We start from the raw sequence: 11370 nt of genomic DNA on the forward strand, positions 1-11370 counted from the left end.
TATGAAATTAATGTATGTATGTAAAATTCACAGAATTAATCAAAATTCAAATTTAATCAACTTGTCATTTTGTCATAATTTTTGTTTCGATATTTATTCAAGTGACATTTCGTCAAGCACATGTATAGTTTAATATGAATCGTTTGACACAAACCGTGGGTGTCGTTTAGTAAATCGCTTAACAAGAAATTCTATCGAAATTAGTTTGTATCCGGCGCTAATGAGTTTTACAACTAATACTCCAAGTTTCAAGTTTCACACTGTTCCAATTACGTAAACGTTATTCCCTTATATGTACGTGAATTAGTTAATATAACTTCCTACGTTGCGGCATAGCAGGCTTAATTTCCCTTCATTTTGTGTAATCACAAAATACTTTTACGATGTTTCTTTCAAATAACATAACATTTAATTGATCTATTCTTATGATATTAATATTAGATATAAAATTAAGTAATTTAGAAAGTTTTATATACATACATTTCGTGCAAACTTTTGTGCAACATTTTATGCAAATTTCGATTCTTTTAATGATGCACGTATTTTGTTATAAATTAATATAAACAAATACTAATTTCAGAAAACTATAAAAATGAATCCTTTTTTATTTTTTGATACACAAATGTAAAACTATTATATCGGAGGAAAAGATTTAGAAATGACTGCACACAACTATTGTATTTTAAAGGGTTAAATTAATATATTTACAAATTGTACATATATCTTAAAGATATAATTGCATTTAGTACATACTTGTAGCAAATTTTAAGCAAAAAAATTATATTAAAAAAAATATTCATACAAATATTAAATTATACACCAGAAACTATTGGCTAAACAGAAAAGCATACATTATAGATAAAAAAAATCAATCAAGAAGAGATTAGTCAATTTAATCGAGAGATCTTAATTTGAAAAATCTATCGAAAGATCACACATGTATACACAACTGAAAGAGGCAACGAGCGAACGGCTGAAAAACAGCGCGGTGCAAATCCAGTGCAAAAAGTGAACAATTCAGATGCATTACAGGCGAACCGCGCATACACAAGTCCTCTACACAACTCCAATCGGAAATCCTCTTCTGCCGTGTCAGTATCGCGGTGACGGGGGTTGTACAGAACTATATACGGGGTGTACGACGAAGCGTCGCTTACGGGCAATTTGTTTGGGCGGCGTGCGCGCGACCGTTAAGCCGATTAACGCAATCACGCGCGGAGGGCAGATCGGGATCGATGGCGAACATCGTTCGTTTCGTATAATACCCGCATTATCTGTCATTAAGCGCGAGAGTCGGCCGGCGGATTTTACAACGGATATCCCCGTCGGCTCCGCCAGCTGTTTTATTCGCTTCTGTCTCGGCAACGCGCGGCCGCCACACATTTCACATCTCTATCCCCGGGTACGACTCTTTTTTCTCTCTTTTTCGTTTTCGTCACGTTTTCGTTCCGCCTAAAAAAATTCCGTCAATGCTGAATCCGCGTGGCGTGGACCATGACAGCGCATTACAGATTGAATGGAGTGCTTTTATGCGGTTCGGATTTCGCAGGCACGCGCGCGCTTACCGGTTATAAAATGGAAAATGAATGGCCGAGGGAAACCTTGGCCGTTGTGTTATTTCACCTCTCAACGAGAGATCCTTTGTCCTCAGGTTTCTTCCATTATTGGCGATCGTGCGCGCGCGCATAAAATGTAATGATTTTTTATATCAGGGGATTTTGTCGCGCGGATTCATGAGATGTGTTGCGCGAATCTTGGAAACAAGAAAGACGTAACTTTGTATAGAAAATGATTTGCCATGTAACGCGTTTCGGTTTCTTTTTCCGATAATGTTGTAAATAATGAAAAATAATCAGCAAGAAAAAAAAAATTCTGACAATCGTGGACATTAACAAAAGTGGTGAGTTTCTTAAGATGAGTAGTTTCCATCTGTACTCTAACTTGTCGAATTCTCATCACAATTTATCATTATTGCAAAAAAATGATTAATATGTATTAACTTTTTGAACATTAAAATATTTTATCAAATACAGATTTATATGATTAGATAATTAAAAAATTAAAGAATACATTATTTACGCGAAAATTGAGTAATTCGATTCTCCTCGATTTGGGAATTTTTTCGTGAGTACCTAAATTCTTTCGGCGAACAAAAACTCAATTTTTTGGCGTCCGTAATAGAACCTGTGAGTAGGTAGACTCGAAAAAAGCACGTAGATGTACGTCGCTGCAACGACGGGGTAAACGATGTTGCGTTGTCAACGAAAGATAGATAACCATCAGGCGGAAAACCCGGCGGAATCGCATTAACAATAAGTGCATTAAAGTGAGAGTTCTTCGAGCCATGTTGACGGGGAGATGGGATGAGGCAGGGACGAAAGGGATGCAGGAGAGGATGAGGACATCGAAAAAGTGCGGGACCCAATTATTCAGCCAAATGGGAAGGATACGTTATTTTCCGGACGAACCGTTTCCCTCCTGCGCGTCCTTGCTATGCCTTGCTATGCGGTATATCCTGCCCCGAAAAAAGGAGCCTTTGAAGTGCGTTAGTTTCCGTGGGTACGCTAATTGCGTAAAATGTCAAAGCGTTTAGACGGGAAAGCGCAGAAACCAAAGTCATCAGATAATAATTAGATTTCCGGCTTACTCTTGTCCTGTTGCAAACCTACATCTTTTTGCAACAAATAAAATTTAGAAAAACTATAGGTATACAAACTCATGTGCGCGTTTTGTATTTCATCTTTTCAATATCGCGTTAAATATTCGTAGGCATTAATTATATGTATATACTAATTTGCGATTTTGTTTATTTTACAAACAAAATTTTTGCTCTATGCTTTATGCGAAAGAAAAGAAATAGGCTCAAATTGCTTTATGAAATTACTTTCCATTTTTTCTCTTTTTTTAATCGATCGATTTTCGTATTCGCGTTTTGTAATAATAATGCGACAGCGGATAATATCTATAATAATGATCGAAGTTTCGTGATTACGTACAACAATACATTCGCCGCGTTGTTACTCTCTTAAATAGAATCAATATATTATCTGAAAAGCAGTAAATTATCACTAATGGTTTCAAGTATAAGTATATCACTGTAAATTTCGCTAAAAGATTAGTTAGTAAGAGTGTTTCAATTAGTAATATTTTAAAAATTGTCTTTATATTATAATTTTATCGTCACAATTAATAGGCTAAGATGAAAAAATAAAATATAAGTATTTTCACTGAAATTATTTGAAATATTTCATTGAAATACTGAGCTTCGGTGAAATCTTGTGTCACTGCTTTAATGAGTGACATTTTCATTGATTCAATTTAAGAGAGTAAGGAAACTTTGTAACTCAACTTTTTAACACAACTTTTAACTTGGACGCAAACGATTTTCGCGCTAGAATCGAGAAAATTTTGTGAGAAACTCGGTTACATGTGTCACATGTATGTTTTCTGTGTGTGAAAGAAGGCTTGCGGAACACATATGATCACTAAAGAAAGTTAAAAAGGTGCCTTTCTTTATTCTTCTTGAAATTCCTCTTTCCATTGAATAGATAATCGATGCATGGACAAACGCGAACAGAGTAAAAATGAAAGATACGAATTTATCTTTGCGGTTTTTTTCAACAATCATACGTGACAACACTTTGAATTGTTGATATTTATATAAATACAATAATACATAATTTCTTTTATTTTATATTATCGGTATATTTTATATAAAATTCTTTTTCTCGTTAAAATTTAATAATCATTTTAGTGGAATTTGTTTGTAAATTTAGATCTGTAAATCAGAATGTGAAGCGCAATACGCATATTTCTTTTAAATACTTTTAAATACTTTTAAATATTTATACGCAATGTATTTAAATAGATTATTTAATTTTTTTAGGCAGAAAATCTCATGTTTATATGATGTTAATATAAGGACTTTAAAAGTATTTATTAAAATTTAAAATGATAGGATTTTTAATTAAAGAAAAAATTAATTACGATAATTTCTCTTTGTTGAATCATATTATTACTAATGAAATATTTTACAATTATTATATTACTCTGAGTTAGTGGTCGGTCGAAATGCAATCCTTGATTATCATAGATTATATCCTTTATTTAGTCATGCTGAAAAATTATATGAATATTAAATCAGATTCTTTAATAATAACTGCAACCTCTCACCAAATATTTAATCTCTTGTAAATATGGCATTAATATGATCCATTTATAACTTCACATAGAAAGGTGACATGGATTGCAGACATAAGCACACATTTCGGCAGTATTTAATATGCATAACTTTTGTAAGAGTACAAATAACAATTAATTAATATGTAATTAATTAATATGTAATTAAATTTCATACATATGCACATATACGAAGATAATATTATAATAAAAATCATAACATACAATTTTTGTAATCATGGAACATACTAACATATAAAAGAAATCACAATATTTTTAATCAAAAATATTGTATACGTATTATATTTTACAAAATAGATGTTGTAATTATTCACATATTTTGATAATAATCATATGAATAATTATTAACAAACAATAAAACAAATACATAATTTACAATTTTTAATAATAAATATCCTAAAGTGTTATAATAATAAATAAATTCTAATGTTGTATTCCAAATTTATAATAAATATTGTAAAAGGGAATGTATTTTTTATGTAATTTATATTGTAACATTATATATTTATTTTCTTCATATATGACGTATAACATTTAAAAGGAAAAAATATTATGTTCAAAAATATTTTTGCTTCATATTGAATACCATTATTTTTAATGATCAATCGCATTTAATGTGAACGTTTTGAAATATCGCAATTTTATTTGCATAAGAAACTGTATGTATGTGTGACTAATTTTCTCTCTCTCTCTCTCTCTCTCTCCTTTCTTGAAAAACAGAATTCAAACCATAAGGGATTAAATTGCAGAAGATAATAAGTCCCTAGGACTAAGTTTGTACGTGAAGTAACACCTCTAACGGTATGAATTTCTAAGGAAGCCAGTAGTGCACGAAAGCTGAGCATTCAAGCAGATGGCTTTCTTGCGAAACGAGCGAATCTCAAAGGATTAAGTAATTAAAGCTGTAATTAAATTCACTATCCTCCTAATCTTCTCGGTAAAATAATTAAACTTGACATCTAATTCCATGTATAATTTTAAATATTGAATTAGCAATAGTTATTTGTACATATTGATACAACACACACACATATAACATACAATGTAATCGGTATATTTATAATATTATTTTATTCATCGAATATTATTTTTACAAGTATTGAAACAATTATTAATACAACTATAAACTCTTTACGCTCATCTTCTTAATAATTTATAATAATTTATATGCGTCTGTTTAGAAAAAGTCAAATCTTGATTATAAAAATGAGCTTTAATCATAAAACGATGTGACTGTGTGAACAAATTGAACAAAAATGTGTCACGAGTACAAAATAAGTTTATGTATCATGGCTTTATTTAATTAATTTCGCGACAGATAAAGAAATATCGAATAAAATTTCATCGAAAAAAGCTTGCACATTCGAGACAATTCAGCTTAAAGATACAATTGATACGTTCGAGAAACACAATTATGCTCTTCGAGTAATGTCCCGAGGCGCCGAGGTACAATTCTTTCGTCGCGAAAGCTCGTCTCCGACAGTCCCGAGACAATGTAACGTCTTTACGAAAGAACAGGGGGGACGCGAAGAGGCGAAGGAATGCACCTACCTGTCGATCTTCCAGACGGACGTTCGACAACGAGTTATACTTTGCGCGACGCGATGCATTCGATCCACGTGGGAGTCGCAGAGTGCTCCGGAAATCGACAGAGAAGCCACGGGACTCGCTCGCGTTCTTCCGCGAAGACTGCCATCCACTTTCGTTGCTTTAGCCGCGTTTATCGATGGCAAATCGGTCGTTGATTCGCGTAGTAAGATTTCTGTCAAGAGGCCGGAAGAGAGGTGTCACCTCAGTTGCAGACGCTGTCGACGTTTTACATGGCACATGGAGGAATTTGTACGAAAAGACGTAAATTAGATCGACAGATTTCGCGAGGATGTCTCGCACGGCATTAGGCGATTCGCATTCGTTGTCGCAAAACGAGTTCGCGTGAGTGAAAAATGTAACTGTCGAATTTTGCATCGCGATGTATGTAGTATCTAATTAGATTAATTTATTAATTACGTTTCCATGTATTTTTAAAATTAAAAAAAAGTTTCTAATTTCTTTTTCTCTTCTTCTCTTTTGAGATTAATAATTAGTAGCATATGTTAATTTTTCATAAGCAATTCTCGAGATATTTGTTCATTACACAACAATTATTTGGTAGAATTAGCATATATAATTATGCTGTGTTTCTCAAACTATCCAAATGTTTACTTGTATGTAGCTCTTGGTATCTTCTCTTTAATAGTATAAAGCAATGCGGTAGTTACTCAAGTAGATACGCAGTTGGCAAGCAAGTCTCTCATGTGGTTGAGCAAACCGTATTGTCTCGTTCCGTTTCCAAGGCCACGCATGCCGGAGAGACAGGGTGGCAAAATGGAATTTAATCGACAATGCGTGAAGATATATTACCTGCAATCTCAATTACGCGGAAAATGCAAATTTAATATATATCGGCTGTCGGAGGTCTTTGTGAATGGGATCCTCCGGAATCCCTCGAGATAGTTGGGATTCTCAGGGAACTGCGACAGTATCAAGCTACTTACAAAAGTAACGCGAATAATGCTGTATATGTACATTTTGACGTCGCCATATTGTCCGAAGAGGTTTTTTTTTATTTCGCAAATCGATCATTTTTCATGTTTGAAAAATTATTTAATTTTTTACGAAATTGTTTCTTATTAATAATACATGTGTACACAAGAATCTTTTTTTCAATTTTAATGATTTTCTCAGAGAGCATGATTAAAAATTTATAATTTATTAAATAATTATTACGATTATGCGATTTATTTTAAATTTTCCAATATTGTCCGAATGTAAATTAAATACCGCGCGATATTATTCCAAAATCGATATGAGCGTCGTATGCAAAATCATTCTTTTTTACTCGTAATATGCATGTATTGGAAATATCAAAGGGCCGATTCTTTTCAAATGAAAATTTGTACAACGCTTTACCCGATATAGCGCGTATCGCCATTTAAATGACGCTTCATTAAATCCGGGATCCCTCTCGAAAGTTGACGGACAGTAGAAGGGGTTTCTAGAGGGAAGGGAGGACTTTTCAAAGGACAGGTCTCGTTAAGGCGACGCAGCATTATAATCCCTCGCGCTTGTCACTAATGCTGACAGGCACGCGGCTGCTCATCGGCGTATTATATCGCGTTCTCATGACGATATGACGAACGTCATTAGGATGCCGAGGCTCTTATACTTAATAAACTTTAAATCGGACTTTGGAAATGCTCAGGATTTAAATTTACCGCATAAATTTCTCGGTAAATAAGCGATACAAATAAAGCTACTGTGATTCAGGTAATCAAATAGAACTAATTATACATGAATTATGTATGATATCTTTATAAAAAACATATCGTAATAAATAGATATATTTATATAAATAATAAATTAAATAAATAAATTTATACAAATAATAAATAAATAATAATTATATAAACTTATATTTTACATTATCACTATTATTAATAAATTTTTAATTTACGATATCGTTATTTCTTTTAAATTTTATATTCTGAATTGTTATCTCTCTTGCAAAATATTCAGAATCTTATTATATTATTTTAAGTTTGCGATGGATCTGTCCTTTATAAAGTAGCTGATGTTTTTCAATGAACTGTCAATTAACAAAGCTAATACATAGTTTATTAGCAAGGTTTAGATGTAGGATTACATTCATCAGAGCAAGATTGTTGTCTATAGGCAATATAGACGATATTCTGAATATTTCTCACGCCTGCCTATTAGACATGCGATGTGCAACGTCTCAAGCTTATGCAACAGCCAGCATTATAAAGTAAAGTTTATCTTAGCGCTCTACGACTATGTTGCCTAACAAGTAATTAATTAAAACTGGATACCCGCAACCTGCACAAGCAGATTGCAAATATTTATCAGTAATTAGCTTCAAAGTATTCGTCAGAGGAATTCACCCGTCTCGCTGCCATATTGCGTTCCCTTTCGGAGAGGAGGTATTTGCAACGTAATTAGCCTTGCGAAGTCTCTCAATGCGTTCACCCCTGTAGCATCATGCTCTTCTCGTAGATAGAACAGGTCGAACTCTCTCATGAAGACATATAATATAATTTACTTATTTACTATCGTGTTACACCGTAATAAATAATCAATAATTAATACGCTCGCATATATAAGGATATAATTTTATTCGTTTCGTATCAGAAAGCAATAAGATTAATCGAAAATAGTTAGAATTAATAAGTGGAGTATAGTTACATATTTATTCTGATAATTTCTTTCTATGATATATCGATTATAAATTATTATATATTCGGTAAAAGCGTATGATTATGTATATTTTATAAGATTAAAATAAAAAAAGAAAAAATGATATCATAAAGACAATGAGTGCACATACATTAAATAAGATTTAAACAGCAATTAAAAATATACCGAAAAAAGTATATTTATTTTCTTAAAACAGTATAAAAGAGAAGACATGTATATCTCATCCAAGCTTCAAATATTGATTCAAATGTGAGTATAAATTGGTCTTAATACACGTCATAACAAGATAAATGACCGCTAATATGCACGGAGTTCCGAGACAATGCGAGAAATGTAATTAGCGGCGAAATCCTTTATCCTTACGATTTACCAGCGCGAGTACGAATATGGGCAAGAGACCCTTGGTTGGTCGATGTTGCGAAAGGGACGTTCGGTTCCACGCGAAACCGGCCGGGTAAATTGACTCCGTCGAGTTTCGTGGATCCAATTCCGGCAGAACGGAATCTTGCTGCCGGCCGATTAGGTTTCACTTCCACCGCGATTCCCTTTACACGTAATTTACCTTCGGGCGACCGGCATCCGTAAAATATACACCTGCTTTGCTCTTCCCGGCCGAACAGATTTTTAAACGAGCCGCGGGCGTAGCGTCGTCGCGCATTTTTATATTATTTTACGGATATTAATACTCGGCGATTTCGATGCCGCGTGAGCGCGTTAATGTTCTACGCGAGAGCGTATTTGTTATCGTCAAAGATCACGAGAAAAGTACGGTAAATTTGAAAAAAGAAGAAAAATAAAAGAGAAATGTGTTGAATGCATACTTTGAACATTAAATTTCATTATATAAAAACGTTGAAAAAAAAGCGATGAAGCGATAATTTTGGTAATGATGCAGAAAAGTAACGCGCGTATATGAGATAGAATTAATTATTAATGTCAGGCGTTCACTTTATGAACGCTTATGATCATATTCACTTTTTCAAGCGCTTTGTATCATATTTGTTATTCGCAATAATATTATTACGTAAAACGAATGAAGAATCAAGTCTTATTATTTTTAACATTATACAGGGCATTCAGGAGGAATGGTGAAGGAATTAATGTTTTAGGACATAATTATACAATCAATTTAAATAAAAAAATTTATTTAAACATGTCCCACTCTAGATAATTATAAAGATAGAGCATATCTTTAGCAATTCTAGAACGAAAACATTTATTATATTAATAGATTGAAACTTGATGAAACAATTACAGTAAATTTCAAGTTTATAATAAATTTGAAAAATTTTAAATTTAAGATAAGAAGATTTATGATTAAAAATAAAATTTATTTGTTCCATTTTTTATTTTTTTTTAATTTTATTTATTGCACAAATTTATCATAAGCTTAAAATTTAATGCAATTGTTTCATAGAATTTGATCTTATTAAGACAATAAATATTTTTGTTCTTAATTACTATTTCTCTCACTTCCTTCTCACACATTTTCCGCTTTCAAACATGAATAAAGATATCGTATACTCCAATAATAGTTCTACGACGCGATTTTCAGTTCCGCATTTTAAGAAGCAACTTAGTCGCATCCTTCCGCGAAAAGCTTAGTCTTTTGATACATTTTCTCTCTCGCAGTCGTGCGTTTTGCAGAGCTGTACTTTTAAAAGAAGAAATAGACTTTACGCGAGCATTGATTGAAACTTTTCCCCAGGCGACTAACCGCGGTGACGTCGTTGTCGACAATTCGTTTGTAGTTTTATTCGCAAAGGGACCGAGTGCACTCGCAGTGTATTGGATCTTAGCTGAAGTTTTATTGCATATAGAGTACAATAAAAGATGCTCAAATAAAGAATTCGCGTGTATAAAAAAGCTGTGATATAACGATATAATGTGGACATATGGTACGCGTGAAAAAAAAACATCGACATGTGGCTCGATGTTTGCCTCTTTGCCTCCACGTGGCAGAATAAATACCGCTTCTTTTTCACGCCTTCATGACTATATATACGGTATTACGGTTTTAAAGAGGTATATGAGTGCTCTATTGTTCTATGGACTTTAGTTGCGGCTTCGTATGTCGACAAGAAATGCGGAAATGCAGTTCAATGCATATGAATAACCGATATTCTCTCATATCCTGTTTTCTCCCTAACAATACTAATATACTTCATGACTTATAATAGTGAAGACTATTTTATAAACGTTAAAACAATTATGAAATATATTTTTATCAAGTCTACATTTGTATTCGTTATTTTTTATCGCGTAATAATAAACCAAAAATTCTTAAAATGGTAAAAGAAATTTTTAATATTCTCGAAGAGGGAACATCTTTTATATCTTGTGGCGGGATCGCCAGAACGAGAAGAGCTTGCATTATATCAGTCATAAAGCTTTGCGATTCTCACGATCGAAGTGCGATTCGAGAAGTTTAGCGCGAAGCGGAAGCATCATTCGTCGCAGAAGGCGAAAGAAAGGCATCGTATACGCGTGAAACCAAGTATGTACCTATCGAAGTTATTAAACAAGCAACGGGATAAGTTTTATTGCCACCGATAATTCTTTGCGTTACGTGTTTCGCAGCGCAGCGTTTAGAAGTCATTTCGGTTTATGACGATAAACTGCATGAGCTATATCTTTTTTCTTGCTCTCATTTGATATAACCTTCTCTGCTTCGTTTTTCCGTGACTCAATCTTTTTAATATCTTTGCACCTCTTTCTTTTTAGTTGCTTCTTATAACTTTACATAAATTCGTATTTTTTTTTACGAATTGATTTGTTTACTTGGCATTGTCATGTTTATACTATTAAAAAAGTACAGTTATGAAGGCGAATAGCTTAGAATTGCAGGATCATCCCTTCTGAGATTGTCAGTCTTTCGTATGTCTCTAAAGCTACATAGAAGATGTATCATAAGTC

Source organism: Camponotus vicinus, unplaced genomic scaffold (genome assembly GCF_025532165.1).
Source record: "Camponotus vicinus isolate PSW18456_S1 unplaced genomic scaffold, iyCamVici1.0 SCAF_5, whole genome shotgun sequence".
Classification (NCBI taxonomy): Eukaryota; Metazoa; Arthropoda; class Insecta; order Hymenoptera; family Formicidae; genus Camponotus; species Camponotus vicinus.